Genomic DNA, 18,236 nt, shown 5'->3' with positions numbered 1-18,236 from the left:
CAGAGATGCATGGTAGATATGTAGCAAGTATAAGTTTCAAGGAAGTGAAACAATCAAGATAGACATTATTTTTTTTCCTTTTTGCAGTGCAGTTGCTTTTGTAACTAATTCAGGCCCAGGATTTTTTAATTCTTTTCTTTTCTTTGCACCAGACACTCACAAGATTGTACTTTTGATTGGTCAGCGGACACTGTAAGAGAATTTGGGATTTTTTTCTTCTTTTCTTTTCTTTGCACCAGACACTCACAAGATTGTATTTTTGATTGATCAGCGGACACTGTAAGAGAATCGACTGACTCACAGGCGGGGAGGGTGTGGGGGGAAAACTCAAAACACATATGTAGACTTACAAACATTCTGGCTCTTGCCAAGATGGTTCTTTTCTTTTTTAAAAAAACCCTTAAAGCAATAGCATCTGATTTCAAACATTTTCTCTCCTTTTCATGCTCTAAGCACATTTCATTAGCAAATGACAAAAAACCAGAAATCACAATACATCATTTAAGTGCGGGAGACAATGCCTCGCTTCTCATTTGCTGATGCCAGTTCCAGGAGTATTTGGGGGATTCTCAGTGATAAATCCTGCTCAGTCCAGAGCACTGTAGGGGGGAACGGAAAGGGGAAAGTGATGGAGTAAGGGGAATGGGCTTGGAAGGAACATGAGAAATGCCAGAGAGAAGAAGCCCTCTTTTGTCCACTCCCCAACCCCATCAATTAATTCTACAGATAATTGCCTAGTTTAGGCCTGTACAACATTTTTGACCCACAAGGGTGAACAGAGATAATACAGAATGCATGATATCACAGCCAAGGTTCAATAAACCTGTTTTGTTTCTTGCCTGGGGTAACAAAACTGAGTGGGTGAAGTATATAGTATCTGGTAGGCCACAATACATGGATGGCATGCTGTACTCCAATCGATAAAGCACAAGTTGTGTGTTCCTGATCTAGTCTGACATAAATAGAAGGTCCTTACAACCTGCAACCTTGGAGAAGCAGCTGCCAGTCTGTGCAGACAATACAGAGCTAGATGGACCTGTGGTCTGTCTGACTCAGTATATGGCAGCTTCCTATGTTCCTATGACAATAACTCGTTCTTGTGGTGATTCTCACGAGCAGCAGAAACCGGGCGAAGGGAGCCCAGCTCGGTTTCTGCTACTCATGTGCAGCAACCGGAGGCACACAGCTCACGGCAGCAGTTCGGCAGCAAGCCCGCTTATGGAAGCCACCACATCACCCAAGCATGCCCCCAAAATGGGTTAACGGATCGTGTGATTGCTGCGGCTGCTGCCAGCTGCGGCAGATGTACTGAGGCGGGAGAAATGCACCGCGCACTCACACAGAGCACTACTAGGGCTCCGGGGGAGGCCTGGCTGCCTTCTATGGGGAGGTAAGCGCTTTCGGGTTTCCTCCCCGCAGAAGGGGGTAGTCTCCTCATGCAATCATGAGGATCGCTTCCTTCTCTAGTAATGTACCACACATTAACCAAATTACAGGCATCCATGCAACAATGAGCTATGGGTCTTTCCCACAGCCACTTCACTCCAGTGAGTTGTACCAAACCGCCTCACCCTTATCATATATATTCTTAAGAGCTGGCTCCATTAATGAAGTTTTCATTGCCACTGGTTGTTTCATTACAACATTTCAACTGGTTATTAACGGTAATGGCCCCAGAATGTGTCATATCTATGCTGAGGAGTACTCTTTTTTTAATTAAAAGGGACATTACCTTCATATAGATTTTCCCCCCCTTCTGTACATGTTCACCAAATGAAGTGGCTTCCAATGTGTGCACCATGCTAATTTTATGGAGGTTAATGAAATTCAGCCTCAGGAAAAAATGAAGGAAACATTTAAGCACACTTTTTTGTATGTAATTCCTTATAACAGGCAGTAAAACACCAATAACACTCTTGCAAGGGCAGAAGAGAGGAGAGATGGGAAGGTAAATGGTTTCAGCAAAGGAAGAGAAGTCACAGATGTGCCAATATTTCCATCCCCTCCCAACATTTCATAGATGAAAATAGAGATATACTTGTTAACAACCAGTTCTCATACTAAAGATTACTGCCCAAGCCTCCCACCCACTATTACACATTCAGTGGCATAGCAAGGTTGGAGTGGCTCTGGGACAAGAAACCCTGCTAAATGGGCAAAGAGGCACCTTTAATATGATGATTAACATGGCAACATTTAACATGATGATTTAACATGGCAACTTTTTAAAAGGCACTGAAGACACTTTTATTCACCCAGGCTTTTAATTAGATTTATAGTTTTAATATTTTTAATATTGGGTTTAAAATGTTTTCAATGATTTTAATTGTTAATTGATTTGATGTTTTAAATGCTTTTAATTGTAAACTGCCAAGCGATGCAAATTGAGGGTGGTATAGAAATATTTTAAATAAATAAAATATATGAATGATTCTTTTTATTTAGCAGGGGGAGAGTAACTGGCCCTATCCACCCCCAGCACAGTACCTCCAGTGACTGTTGCTGGTGTCTATCTTATGTTTCTTTTAGATTGTGAGCCCTTTGGGGACAGGGAGCCATCTTATTTATTTTTTATTTCTCTGTGTAAATGACTCTGGAAACTTTTGTTGAAAAGTAGTATATAAATATTGGTTGTTGTAGTAAGCAAAGATGGGTCCCTGCCCCCTCTGCTGTGTTCTTCTGGCAACGCCTTTGCTGCAGAAGAACTGTAAGGACATGGTGAAAACCAAAACATTCTCAGCATGACCTTTTTCTCACTACTGTGCAAATAATAGCAACACACTCCCCAGCAAGCAGACACTTCCACATCCTGGCTCAGAAACATATTTTTAACTTTTATACCTACTATAATCATCCAGTGGCAGCTGGTGGCTCCTGGGACTGGGGGGCGCTAGGGAGAGCAGGCAGTGATGGGTGGAGCCAGGGGCAAAAGATGGAGCTCATTATAGGTGGAGCTAGGGCAAGAAGTGGAGCTAATTGTGAGAGGAGCTGGCAGCAGAATTAGGACTATAGCAATATCCAGGGAACTCAACTAAGATTGAAGCATAAATAAATACAATTTTAAAGGGAACTGCTGGTGTTAAAATGCTGTTCCAAAACAAAGTACATTAAAGGACAGGGTTGGGGAAGCAAGAAAGACACACAATTCCTTTAAAGATCATCTGATATGCAATCCGCTCATAGGTTTTCCCGCAGTGGTCATACAGACATATCATACAAGTTTTCAGTGAAATGACTGCACATGTGATGATTTTAGCAATGAAGCTGGGTCCAGGCCCCCTCAAAAGCAACATGTAGTTGAGCATGTATATGTGTGAGTACAAGTGTGAGCATGTATATGTGTGCGTACTGATCTGTATGTGCATAAATTGTATACACAGATAATATGGGCATTATGCATAACATGTACATGCACCTACTTTGCTCCTTTAATTTTCAAATGGCTACAAAAGTACTTAGTAACTTATTCAGAGAAGATCAAACAGAGATGGAAGGAGTATACTGAAAATCTGTACAGCAGGGACGGCAAGATACTCTAGAAGATATTCCCTACTTGCAAGAACCTCTAATATGGGAAGATGACGTTAGATCAGCACTCCGGTCATTACCAAGTCGGAAGGCTACAGGAATTGATGAAATAGCTACAGAAATATGGCAGGAAACAGAAGAAGAATCAGTCAAGGCTCTAACCAAACTATGCCAGCAAATTTGGAGAACAGCATAGTGGCCAACAGATTGGAAGAAGTCAGTCTACATACCCATACCAAAGAAAGGAGACTAAACAGAGTGCGCAAACCATCACACAATCTCCTTAATTTCACATGCTAGCAAAATAATGCTCAGGATCATCCAACGCAGATTAGAGCCCTATGTGGAAAGGGAAATGCTGGATGTTCAAGGTGGTTTCAGAAAAGGCCGAGGAACAAGAGACATCATTGCTGATGCATGCTGGATAACTGAGAGAGCCAAAGAATACCAGAAGGAAATCAATATGTATGTTATTGACTACAGAAAAGCCTTCGATTGCATTGACCATGTCAAGTTTGTGGAATATCCTTAGGAAAATGAGCGTCCCAGAACATCTCATTGTTCTCATGAGAAACCTATACACAGGGCAGGAAGCCACAGTCCAGACGAAACATGGTGAAACAGACTAGTTCCAGATTGGCAAAGGAGTAAGACAAGGCTCTTTCTCTCTCTTTATTCAATTTATATACTGAACATATACTGAGAGAAGCTGGACTGGAAGAAGATGAGTGTGGTTTTAAAGCTGGAAGAAGAAACATCAATAATCTGTGCTACGCTGATGACACCACTCTGATAGCTGAGAATGCGGATGATCTGCAAGATCTAGTAATGAAAGTCAAGGAGCACAGTGAAAAAATAGGACTACAACTAAATGTAAAGAAGACTAAACTAATGACAACAGGTACAGCAACCAGCCTCAGAATGGATAATGAAGACAATGAAGTGGTGGATAGCTTCTGCCTTTTAGTATCAACCATCAACAGTAAAGGATCCAGCAGTCAAGAAATACGCTGCAGACTAGCACTTGGTAGGGTTGCAATGAAGGCCTTGGAAAGGATATTTAGATGCCATGATGTGTCTATACCTACAAAGATTAGAATAGTTCGGACAGTGGTTTTTCCTGTGACACTCTATGGATGTGAAAGCTGGACTTTGAAGAAGCAACAAAGAAAAAGCATTGATGCTTTTGAACTTTGGTGCTGGAGAAGACTTTTGAGGACACCATGACAGCCAGGAAAACAAACAAATGGATCATAGAACAAATCAATCCAGAATTCTCACTCGAAGCACAAACGACCAGGCTCATACTTTGGACACATTATGTGAAGACTCAGCTCCCTTAAGAAGTCCACAATGCTGGGGAAAGTTAAAGGAAAGAGAAGAAGAAGAAGACCAGCAGCAAGGTCGATGGACTAGATTACGACAGCAATGAATGCACCACAGAGAGACCTTAAAGGCCAAGTTGAAGACAGATCATCCTGGAGAGAATCTATCTTTGTGGTTACTAAGAGTCGACACTGACTTGACGGCACTTAATCAATCAATCAATCAATCAATCAATCACATAAATACTAAACATGAGTCTTTTGTAATTCTTTTTTCTGTCTCTCCTTTTAGCAGGTTTCCTTACATTTGTTGTGAGCCGCCCAGAGAACAGTTTGTTATGAGGCAGCTAACAAATAAAGTTTATTATTATTTATTTATAGTATTATTATGTCTTAGCAGAAAGCAGCATCAACATAAAGTGGGTAGTTAGAGGGTCAATGAAGAGGAAGGATACAGGAATGATACCGGGGGAGGGGGAGGAAAATAAATACATCACCATCCAGCCTTCAACATAAATTAGCTTTCTGGAATGCAAAGAACAATTCAGGAGCAGTAGAGTCATTCTTTTTTAAGAGCACAGATTGCAATAACTGAAGATAACATTATCTAAGAATATACACATAATTCTTCAGAACATAGGAAAAGTTCAGCATTCTGCCCTGCTCAGTGGCCAACCAGGTGCCCTTGGGAGCCTGCAAGCAGGGAAAAGAGAGCAACCAACCCCTCCCTTGGTACTGTGCTGTGCTGATGAATGTGACATATTTTACCCAAGGTAGGGCTTTGTTTCATAAGTGAGAGAACATGCAGTGGCTCACATAGCTGTAACACAGCAACCCATAAGCGTGGAAAGCCTGCAAACCCTAATTTTTTAGCTTGATGCGTGATCAAATGGCTGAAAGACAGGAAACAGAGGGTAAGTATAAATGGAGAGTTTTCACAATGGAGGGAAGTAAGAAGTGGGGTCCCCCAGGGATCTGTACTGGGACCGGTGCTTTTTAATTTATTTATAAATGATCTAGAAGCAGGGGTAAGTAGCAAGGTGGCCAAATTTGCAGATGATACCAAACTCTTCTGGGTAGTGAAATCCAAAACGGATTGTGAGCAGCTCCAAAAGGATCTCTCCAAACTGGGGGAGTGGGCTACAAAATGGCAAATGCAGCTCAATGTTAGCAAGTATAAAGTGATGCACATTAGGATGAAAAACCCCAAATTCAAGTATATGCTGATGGGATCCGAGCTGTCGGTGACTGACTAGGAGAGGGATCTTGGGGTCGTGGTGGACAGCTCATTGAAAGTGTCGACTCAATGTGTGGCAGCTGTGAACAAGGCCAATTCCATGCTAGGGATCATTAGAAAGGGGTTTGAAAATAAAACGGCTAATATTATAATGCCCTTATACAAAACTATGGTGTGACCACACTTGGAGTACTGCATACAATTCTGGTCACCACATCTTAAAAAGGACATTGTTGAACTGGAGAAGGTGCAGAACAGGGCAACCAAGATGATTAGGGGCCTAGAGCACCTTTCTTATGAGACAAGACTATAACACCTGGAGCTTCTTAGTTTAGAAAAAAGACGACTGCGGGGAGACCTGATAGAGGTCTATAAAATCATGCATGGTTTTGAGAAATTGGAGAGAGAGAAATTCTTTTCCCTTTCACACAACACTAGAACCAGGGGTCACTCCATGAAATTGATTGCCAGGAGGTGTAGGGCCAACAAACGGAAGTACTTTTTCAAACAATGTGTGATCCACTTGTGGAACTCTCTGCCACAGGACGTGGTGACAGCCAACAACCTGGCTGGCTTTAAGAGGGGTTTGGATAACTTCATGGAGAGGTCCATCAATGGCTACTAGTCGGAGGGCTGTGGGCCACCTCCAGTCTCAAAGGCAGGATGGCTCTGAGAACCAGTTGCAGGGGAGTAATGGCAGGAGAGAGGGCATGCCCTCAACTCCGGCCTGTGGCTTCCAGCAGCATGTGGTGGGCCACTGTGCGAAACAGGATGCTGGACTAGATGGACCTTGGGCCTGATCCAGCAGGGCTATTCTTATGTTTAACCTCACAGGGTTGTGGTGAGGATAAACATAACCACCACTCTGTGCTCTTTGGAGGAAGAGCAGGATATAAATAGAAAATAAAAGAAAGTCTGAGGAATGAGTAAAATAAAAAGTGATCATCATCTATGATTTCCTTCTCTGCATAGAAAAATGTGTATCAGGCTAAGCCAAATATTACCATCTTGGGCTCCTTAGGAACAATGCAGGGAATACATTGAAGTGATGCATTTAACATCATGCTATGGTTTCCCATGGGTCCAGCAAACAGAAGAGGAAAATTAAATGATCCTGAAAGCAGCCAGCATTTTGTTTAAGGCAGGAAAGACATATTGCTCATCAGAACAGATAAAGAGGGAAGCTGGAAAACACCTGTTGGTTTAAAGTTCAAAAGCTGTTTAACAGGACTATACTAGAATGTGGATGTGTACATAACAGAAGTGGGATTTAAACCGCCCAGAGATGTTAAATGAGGTACTATATAAATACAATAAATACATAAGAATTAAAAAAAAGAGATTAGATGTAAGATTTGTATGCCACAAATACAGCACCAACAGTTACAAAAGGCTGTTACTATGGTGAGTATAAATGAATTTTAAAGTCACCAGAGCAGATTTTCCTGCCTGATGCCAAACACTGCAGGATTTTCCAGTATACATGCATGCCTCATGCCACCTCCTCTAGAGGCTCTAAGCTAAGGGATGACCCCAGGAAAACCAAGGATGTGAGGACCCCTCACTCCTCTTCTTCCTCTGTGCCCAGCTCTGGAGTCTCTGCTAGTAGGAAGCCCAGTGGGTGGTGTGAATTTCCTCCATGCCTCTCCCTCCCTAGCCAGCTGCTCTGACCAGGAAGCAGAGATATTTAACAGAGCAGTTACAACACTGAAGAGGGGAGGGTGGGGGAGAGAACACCACCAAATCAGGAAAACAGGATCCCAACCCATTTCCATTCTAATCCTGCTCTTATAGTGAGCCGTTCCTTTCCGCCTTCGAAGCAAGCTTTCTTCCGCTTCTCCCTCCCCACCGCAAGCCACACAGAGTTTTAAAAATCCTGCTCCTGCCTGCCACTCTCTCCCTCGTTCTCACAGGCTGCTGTCCTCCTCAGTTTCCTTCCACATTGTGACAGGAGCTCTCTTGGCCATTCGGAGTCTGGCCTCGGAGGAAGCCCAACGGCAGTGCTGAGCCTTGGCACTCTGCCCACGCACTAGGCTAACATGACATCAGAGTGATGATGGGAGGTTCTCAGACCACCCTTGTACCTTCAGAAGGGCAGGCTAATGGACAGTTGGTGCTGCCTACTGAGGATTAATTCTGGTTTAGCTTTTTTTTAAAAAAAAAAAAAATCACAACGTGCAAGGAGAATGGGTGGAAAGAAGGGGGGATGCCACACAAAAGCAATTTTAAAAAACCAGTGAGACTTTTAACACCCATATTGTATTTTTGTAAATACCTTTTTTTATAAGTGCTCTGTGGAGTGGAAGGGTGGGATGAAAAGTCTGAAATAAATAAAATGAAACAAGGGTGGGTTGAAAATATTAAAACCCATCTAATATGAAGCAAGGCAAGCAACCTTTTTCCTCATATGCAGAGCACTTGGGACAGAAGTCCCTCGCCTCCAACCCCACCCCACCATCACGATCATTCCTGTTTCTGTAAACCTCCCCCACCCTTGGAATAATTTTGCTTCCTATTTCAAACATTCCTAGCTCAGTCAGAAAAACTCTCTTTGTCTCAACCATGTTTCCACTCTATACTGCAGGACTAACACAAGAATCACACCACCGACTCTCCACCTCTAAGAAAAATGGTGTTTGCTGCTGCTTTCTACTCCCATACACAATGTGTCTGCCTCCAAAACACCTTCCCTACAGGTGCTCTGACTGGATGTCTGAGGTGTCAATTATCCTGGTCATCTCTCTGATTGGGTAGAAGGCAACTGAGAGACCACCCACTTTACAGAAACAAAAGAAACTGTTATGAGTGGCTGTCAGCTTATAAATATTACTATTTTGTACTTGCTACTGGTGGTTTGGATTAGCAGTTTTTGAGCACTGTTACTGATACCCCCAAGCACTCTTTTAGCAGCAAACAAGAGGCTATTGGAGCAGAGACAAACACAGTGGGAGAAAGCAAAGAGACAGGAACACAAACAGGGGCAGAACCACCATTACGCAAACAGGTCCAAAGAGCCCAGGCCGCCACCCTTCAGGGGCTGCACCTTGCATCCCAGCCACGCACCCTGTGTCTGACGCCAGACATGGGGGCCATGGTTTAGCTTGCAAGTGGGGTTGTGCAGCCCCGCTTGCGAGAAAAATCAGCCAGCACTGCATTCACATCATGGCCGGAGCAGCTCTCCCTGCCTTTAAAATGCACTGCCACGCTGGCCGATTTTGCTCACAAATGGGGCCATGGGGCCCCATTTGCGAGCTAAATCCCACCAATGCCCCATTCGCAGCATAGCCGGAAGTGGCTCTGCGAATGCGGCACTGGCCAATTTTGCTTGCAAAAGGGGCCACGCGGCCCCATTAGCAAGATAAACTACACCCCCCTGCATCAGACGTCAGACGTAGGGGGCGTGTCTAACCTTTGCCCCCTGCTTCTGGTATCAGACGCTGATGTCTGATGCAGGGGGCAGGGCTAGGGGGGGCCGTGGCAGCAGGCTGAACCCAGGCCACCACCAGCCTCCCTTTGCCACTGAACACAAAATGATGGCAGGCAGCAGGAACAAAATGGTGGATGCAGAAATTTTAAGGGGCGCTGCCCTCAGGTAGGAGCCTCCACTGCAATCACCTCATATATTCATACATCAGCGGTGCGGAATGAAGAGCAAGCTATCACCTAGCTGACAGGCCACCCTCCCTCAGGGACCCAAGAACAAGCTCCCCCATCCTGCTCCTTGTTCAGTTATAGCTATGCCCCTGTACACATTGTTGAAGCTTGGATTCCACTTGCTAGATGCTGTGTGCTTGAGACATCATGCATCCACTCACCCACTGAGGGATCTGAATCCTGAAGAATGACAACTCTAGCAATTCACATGAAAAACATTAAACAAGGCATCCCCAAGGGGCAAAAACAGAGACGGTGGTGTACCAGAGACATATTCAACAGACTAAGGACTTTCTGTAATAAAGAGGGATGGTCAGTGAAGGCCAGAGTATGGCTGTCCATGCTCAGTTTCTGGCTAAGACTATGCTTCTTCCCAATGGGCCCAAACCCCCTTAATGCTGGAGGATGGATACCAATACACCTGGAAGCAAACCCTGCTTGTGAAACTAGCATCACTTTGGCCCCACAAATACTTTCCCTGAGTTATGAGCAGGCCAGGACACTTCTTAAACCACACATAATGGACACAGAGCACCAAACTGACTTAGGCACACCTCCCAATCACTGAAAGCCTAAGGTGCATAATGTCACCTGCTACATATCTAAGACAGCTAGGGGCCCCCAACCACAGAAAAGCCTTCACCCTAGCTCACTGCAGTGCCCTCCCTTTGGCTGTGTTAGACGGAAGATACAAGAAGATCCCCTTCCTGAAACATCTGTGACCCTGCAACATTGGGCAAACTGAAATCACTGAGCACGTCCTCCTACACTCAGGGGCGTATCTAGGGGTAGGGCAGGCAGGGCACATGCCCCGGGCGCCACTTAAAGGGGGCGCCATTTTGTAAAAAATTTTTTTTTAAAAAATGGCTGCCAAAAACAAAATGGCCACCGTGCATGCTCAAATGGCCTCTGTGAGGCTCTAGGTCATGCCAGGCTTTGCAGAGGCCATTTGAGCATGCGCAGTGGCCATTTTGTTTTCAGTGGCCTTTAAAAAGTTTTAAAAAAATGGCCACTGCACATGCTCAAGTGGTCCCTGCGAGGCCCTAGAGGCCAGCAGGGTGAGGGGGAATCTTTGCAAACCCCTCCAGCCTTTAGGAAGCCCCCCAAAGGGGCTACAGGTAATAATAATAATAATAATAATATAATATAAGACACTGTACACATATTCAGATTGGCACTATGTACAGAGAATCAGGGCTTGTGAATACTGAGCTGATGCTTAAGAGCTAGGATTGTATTCATTTGCTCTTACTTTGCTTCTTCTGATAAGTGAGTTAAATGTGATGTCTTGCTAATATGGCTATTAATAGTGAGTTTGTCTTTGAATCAGTGTGAAACCCTTAATATTAAGGCCCACTGGGAGTTTCTTGCTCTCTTTCTCTCATTTTAACTGTCTTTCTGAAAGACTAGAATATATTCCAAGCAGTGACACAGTTTACTCTGCATATCCTTTAATTATTTTCAGAGTATCTGGGAAAAGTCAAATTCTCCATTGATTTTTAAAACTTATGTAATAGTGATGCTACAATGCATAGTAGAGAATTAGACAGGCACTTCTGTTTAGTTTTCCAAGTACATCTCCACATAGTATTTGGGTATTTCATGAGCCCCCACATACTGAAATTTGTAGTTTTACAGCATTTTTTGGTCTGGCTAAGTCCACTGCTAAATAGTTTTTGAAATATTAAAAGATTAACGAGCTTGACTTGTATTTTTCAGCTGATATTATGGTAAAGATATCTGAAAGATGGGTGTCAGATGCTTGGACAGGGGGCGCAATTTCAGTGTTTACCCTAGGCGCTATTTTCCCTAGATACGCCTCTGCCTACACTGCCTATTTTATAGGGACATCTGCTTTACCCTCATTCTCCCATTATTTGCAATGTTGCCAGGCTGCACAGGGCAATTCTACAACTCCCTACTATTTTCTGACTGTAACCCTTTTATGTTGCCAAGTTCTGAGTAGCAGCATGCAAAATTCACCGGGATATGACCACCAACAAAAATTAATGAGACCAGATACAGTTCATGCCTGCACTGCCATCTCTGCTACCCAGTTATACAGTTTTCATTTTATCATATTTTAATCAAAATTTAATTTTAATCTTAACTATTTTATAGCTTCTCAAAGATTTTAGTTTGACACTCAGTCTCTAACTTCTTAGCCTCTATGCATTTACTTTATCATATTTTAATTAATTTTGTAACACTCCCTAGATTTTAGTTTGACAACAATAAGATTTTAACTTTAAATTTACAGTTACTTTCTTCACAGGTACTGTTTTTACCACTACTGTTGATAGGTTTTATCTTATGCTGATCAAAGACCAAAATAAAGATATTGAATAGGGACAGATGGAGTCTATATAATTCACAGATGTACACTGGGACTTTTTAATGCATGGATACTCTACCCTTTTTCTGATACCACTGCCTGAGCACACCTCCCTCCCTGCTCCACGGTGACTCATTGCTTGGAGGCTCTTCTCTCCTTGCTGTATTCAATATTCATTTAAAAGTACTTTCTACCGAACAGTTGCAACATATCAAACAATTCAGCAACCTTCATGATCCGACTGAACAGGAAGCTGAAAGGAAACAGTGGACTGCCATGTTTTGTTTGGACCACCAAAAAGAAACTAGCATCACTACAACTGGGTCTAGTCATGTGATCTGAAAGCAAAAGGGGTGTGACACATTGGTAACGGTAAAAATTAATCTGCACTACACTTACAAATTTAAGTTCTACAGATTTGGGGATGTGAGGGTAAAATGTCAATAGCAATTCTAATGCATGTTTGTGTGCACACTACCAAAAAAATGTTTAAAGCATCACCAAAAGGCAAAGGAAGAGCACAGTAAGGACAGGGGCTTACCAGGAACAGGACACCAAAACAGGGACTGTCTCTGATATAACAAACAGGAAAACTGGAAGCAGTGGTAGACCCTTGAGCACTGAAGACATATACAACAAGATCTATGAGCTCATAGATAAAAGCCTATCTTGTTTCTGACAAGAAGTTCTAACAAATTGCTAGCTAAGTGGTAGTGATGAAGCCTCTGGCAGTGATTGGCTGAGCTGCCATCTTGTCAACAGAGAGGGAAATCAGTCAGGCAAAAGTATCTTTCTCTGTATGCACAAGGACTAAAAATGGAGATTTGGGGAGTGAGGGATTAAGAAAGAAGAGCTCAAAGAGGGAAGGAGAAGGTGGTGAAAGGGGGTCATTTGATGGGAGAGTTGGAGACAAGGAAGGCTGAAGTTCTCATTTTGATCTGAAACCACCTGCCAAGTCTTTATTCTTCTTTTATTTCCATAACCAGACCAGCTTCATTCCAAAACTTGTGATCAAGATCCTTGAATATTCTTATCCAGATACTGAAGTATTACCCTAAAAAAAGAAGAAGTTTACTGTCAAAAATATTCCAGTCACCACCACCACCACTACCACTTTAACTAACAGTTGTTAAGAAATGCATGGAGGAAGGCAGCCATTTGTAATTAGTTTTTATATCCTGCTTTAAAAAAAAAGAGGTCAGAAAGGGTCACAAATAAGCTTTCTGAAAGTCTGTGTTTAATTATAGATTGAAGGCAAAATTCCTCACCTCTTTATACATTTTTTAAAAACTGTACATTTCAGTGCTGTACTAAATCTCCAGATACCTGCTTTTATGTTAGTGTGAATGATTCTTTTAATCACTGCAGCTGGATTTCCTTTCAAGACATCCTTCCATGACATTGCTCCAAGAGAAAATGTGTCACAGTGGCTGATGAATATTACAGCTAGTCCCCAGGAAATTGTTCAAACATCATGCTGTCTAGGGCGTCAGAAGAAGTTAAATACACAGACTAGCTGTTTTGTTTGTATCTACAGAAGCTTGCCCTTTTCTTCCATAATATCCTACAGGTAATAAATCTCACATACATATAGGAATGCTTGCACATGTTTTAACACAGACCAATGTAAACTACTCAGATGAAACTATTATTCCCAGAAAGGAATACAGAGTTTGGAGAAAATATATGAAAAGCTCAATTCCAAACCTAATAGGAAAACTCAGACTATGGATTCAAGATTTTTGGTTTTGGAGCTCCAAGATGGTCTCCCTGCAGTTTTCTCTGACTGCAAGATGCAAATCATAACTGAACAGGCCATCACAGACATAATATACACGGCCAACAGATGAGCTCTTGTATCATTTCAAAGGCAAGGGGAGCGCATTCACATGTTAACTTAAGGTTATCAATTATACAGTAATAAAGTTGCCTACAAGGTTTCTGAGTCCTCAGATATGCTAACATACAGTCAAATCCATAACTCTGTTGTTTTATGTGACCACAGGTAGGACTTTGCTCTTGGTGAAAAGATTGTCTGAGAAAGTTTGGAAACTTTGGAAGCAGAGTATCCGATCTCACTTCCCATCCTACATGGGCATTGACTTACCTGCCAGCCTGCCACTACACCACAGCTAGTTGCTGTCTCACCACCATCCCTTTCTGCTCCCTCACACACACTGGCTGAATTCAGATGTAGCACAAAACCGGAGTTAAACGGAGCAAAACTCCACAACGTCCAAATTCGTGCAACAGTGGTTTAGAACCGAAAGCGACCTGCAGTTTGCCTCACTAAACTCCCATTTCAGCCTTCATTTTGCTCAAAGATTTGCCACCGAGACCTCTAGTTCAGCTGCCGAAGTATTATTTCCGATCCTGGATGCCACCATAAAGACAGTTGTGCCAATTTTCAAACTGCAATCATAGAGATGGCGGTGCAAACCCACCCGGGAACATGACCACTCCTCACTGGCTGCCTCTCCAAGAAGTAGTCCCATCCTTCCTGTCACCTATCCAGCTATGGAGTTGCCCAGCAACAGGGATGCCGCCATGTCCCATCCCAAGCTTGTCAACCTGTCAAGTGGCACCGTCACAGAGGGGCATGCTCTCTTCCCACTCTGTCCCTTGTTCCCCACACCTGGCAAGCAGGAGAGAAAGGGAACGGGATGATAGGGCAGGCAGTAAGTGCTTTGCTCCTCAAGAATGAAGTGCCAAGGATGTATGTTCACAAGCACAAACACTCCAGGTGGCAACATAAGCAGGGTACCCCATCCCAGCACCAGGAGGGAAACAAATGGCTAGTGGGTTTTGTGTTTGGCCAGGGCTGGTGAGAAAGCAGCAGAGCAAGAAGTCTTGAGACAGGTTTTTTGGAAGGAAGAACTACAAGGATTTATTTATTTCAACAAATGTGAAAAAGCCTGCAGCTTAATTTCAGCTGCAGCTCATGGCTGAAGAGAGAGACCAAACCAAACAGTCATTGCTGGAGAGACAAAATGGAGACTAACACTGGAATAACTAAGAGGGGAGGAATCCAGCACTTTCATCCATGAACTTTAAAAAACCCAGTGGTCACTATGAGACATTGCAGCTGATAGCTGATGCAGATGCTGCCAGGGAGCAGCTCCAACAAAAATATCATTTGGGTGTGTGCAAGGCTTCACAGAGAAGGGAGGCCCACACAAGCAGGGCCCCTGTTGCTGGATAAGCTCAATTCATGAGCATGAAATCCGACAGGAGATCTAGGGTGTTCTACCCAATGGTCCTCCCTCTCTTGAGAGAGAGAGCCCACAGGAGTGTATTTTGGTCTGAATGGACTGCTTTGATGGGGTGTCGCCTTGCAACAGCATCCTAGGTCATGGCAGGACAGACACACACAGCCCGCAGGATCCTTTGCCCTCCCTCCCGGGAAATCTTCATGTTCCCTTCCCTTTCCTGACTAACAGGGAAATAGTGCCCCCCTTATCACACTTACCCCAAAATCATGCTTGTGCTTGACTATTTAGGTGCAGGGCTCTTAGGAGGTCAGCCCTGCCATCAATGTTAGAAGAATCACTGGCATGGCATTTAAAGCAATTTAAATGCCCTTTCCATGCCAAGGGCAGGCAGGCAGCTCTGAAAATGCATTATCGTGCTCGCCACAGCCCCTTCCAGATCATGGCCAATTGCAGCCGCTCTGCTAATGTGGTGGATGCTTTGCCCACAATCTGGCCTTAGAGCTTGCTGGGATTGGCCTTGGGAGCCGAGCAGCAGGGAGGGCCTCCCCTCTCCTGCAACTAGAGGTTGGTGGACCATGGTTGGATGAACATCTGCGGTGCAATTTCAATTCTCAAATTGAAATCATGGGTTTGCCAACCTCCAGTTTTGTGCTACGTTTGAATTCAGCCACTGTGTCCCTGCTCAGCCCCCTGGTGCTGAAGCCAGCAGGGACCAGCCCCACAGCCTTACCTTCTGGACACACCAATATTTTTAACTTCAGGTCAGCAGCAGCAGAGGTGAGGATGGAGCTTCTAGCATCGTGCAGTGGCTTCACTAGCTGGATCATTTTCTCTCTTGCTCTCTTTCCCCTGCACTTTCCACCAACAGGCTTGTACTCTTGGTCTGCTCCATTTGGAAAGCAAAGTGCAGCACACAAGCCTGTTGGTAGAAGGCAGTGGAGAAAAGAGCTAAAGTGAAAGCAACCCAGATAGCAAAGTGGCAGTGCATCACTCCAAGTTAAAAGCTCTGTTCTCTCCTCCATTGCCTCTGCCACTGACCTGGAGCTGAAAACTGTGGCATGTCCAGAAGACAAGGCAGCTGGGAGATGAAGAAAGGCAGCACAGGAAGGGGAGGCAAGGCTGTCCCTGTCTCCTGACATGGGCATGGGCATTAGAGGGCTGGGCCAGCATCAGGGGGTGGGGCCAGCAGCTTCTTGGCATCACCTCGAGCAGAATAAGCCCTCCAGCCAGCACTGTTTGAAAGCAAACATCAGACACTGGAAATCACTTATCAATGATGAGAAAAATCTGCCACTTTAATTATCTCACATTTTGTCTGTTTTCACATATCTGAATTGGGAACACATTCCATTGCAATCTTCTTCTGCATATTCCATTCATATGAACAGTGGCATAAGAGTGCAGCTGTGTTCTTCTGTTAATTGATTCAATTAATTTCAATGGGGTTTATATCAGTGCTTGAATTACAGCAGAGCAGAAGAGATAGAAGGAAGTTCACAGTGAAGTTCACGAATGAAATTCACAAGCACTGATCCCCCTCCTCGATTTAAGTCAAATCACAAATCACAAATCAGTAGCTGGGAGGCACTACAAAAGCAAAGGAGGCTCACCCACATCCCACCCTATAATTATATCACTAGCATCAGAATTGTCCCTATGGTGTCTGTTGCACAAAACTCATGTTTCTGAAATGTACAGCACAATTTTGTCAACATATGAACCTGAGGGAGTGCAGCATTATGTCCCAAGGTCATGCATTAGCTCCTGTGGCACTTTGGGATAGCCAAGTTCATAACAGATGGTATCAGTCTGAAATGAAGTCAGTAAGGCTGCCTTTTACACACCTGGTTTGAATTTGAAACATGCTGTTCCAAATTGCTTTTGCGGAAACCTGGTCGTCATCAACTAACATCAAAAGACAGGGAGATTGGAGAGGGTATGCTGGTTCATATTTAAACATTTCTGGCAACACAAATGCAAGAAAATTATTAAACTCTAGGAAAGTGCTGCTCAACTATCTCTCTAAAACCAACAGTTAAGTGATAATTCAAGCACAGTAGGAACCCAATCACATGTGGGGCCCTTAAGCAATAATATAATTCAATAATAATCTAGCTGGACTTTGCTCGTGGGAAGAGTTGCCCTTAAAACTAGCCAGCTCATTTCTTTGACAGTGGTATCAATCCTGCTCCTGTTTCCTTCTTTTCTAAAATGTAAACTTGCCTGGGAAAAAAATCTAAAAATTATAGTTTGATTGCATTATATTCCAGATATGGATTCAAGGCTACGCTTGGCAGAAAAACTTAATTTGACAGATTTGAACAAAGCTTGCAGGAAATAATTGGAAAATGTTAGTAAGTCAGAATACATGTCGATTCAGAAAGATAGCAGTTGGGAGTGTTCCTACTTATGCAGTCAGATCGGATCAGGTTTCTACATTCCAAATGAAAAACAGATACCTAGCTTGAAAAAATATTTTGCTTTTGATGGCAAAACAGACATGATATTGCATTTTGCCAGGGATATTATTTCATGTCACAGCCTAAGTTGATGAGACACGATGACATGCAGTGCAGGCAATTCAGCAAAAATGCATCCCATGCTCTCCTTGCTCCCTTTTAATGAAGAAAACCTGCTCCTTTCCTTTGCTGAGGTCACCCAAGTTTAAATGATATGGGTGGTCTTATCTTTGCATAGATTTTGGAAAATCAAGAGGCAAATATATGGACAGATGTAATTGCTAGTGACTGTCCAAACATTCCAGATGGAATGAGTACTGCTGGGTGTAATATGGAATGAAAGCTATAAGCAGTCATGTGCATAATTCTGTGCTTTAAAAAAAAAAAAACCAACCAGATTTTTGCATGATGGTAACTTGAATTCTACATAAGGCTAAAGCTGAATTCTACAAAGTATAGGCATAATTTACATGTACAAAGTTGGGT

General features: G+C 43.4%; 1 long non-coding RNA gene across 1 annotated transcript in view; it reads right to left on the bottom strand.

Moving 5' to 3' along the window:
- The window catches only part of LOC128324503 (uncharacterized), a 103,034-nt gene that overhangs the window by 27,476 nt on the left and 57,322 nt on the right, over nucleotides 1-18,236 (bottom strand). Inside the window, exons 2-3 of the long non-coding RNA XR_008306904.1 lie at nucleotides 13,028-13,133; nucleotides 8,366-8,411 (exon numbers count right to left, since the gene is read on the bottom strand). This is a non-coding gene — a long non-coding RNA (uncharacterized LOC128324503). The remainder of the gene's footprint in view (nucleotides 1-8,365; nucleotides 8,412-13,027; nucleotides 13,134-18,236) is intronic.

The sequence above is a fragment of the Hemicordylus capensis genome, chromosome 4 (genome assembly GCF_027244095.1).
Source record: "Hemicordylus capensis ecotype Gifberg chromosome 4, rHemCap1.1.pri, whole genome shotgun sequence".
NCBI lineage: Eukaryota > Metazoa > Chordata > Lepidosauria > Squamata > Cordylidae > Hemicordylus > Hemicordylus capensis.
This window is presented reverse-complemented; position numbering and strand designations above follow the sequence as displayed.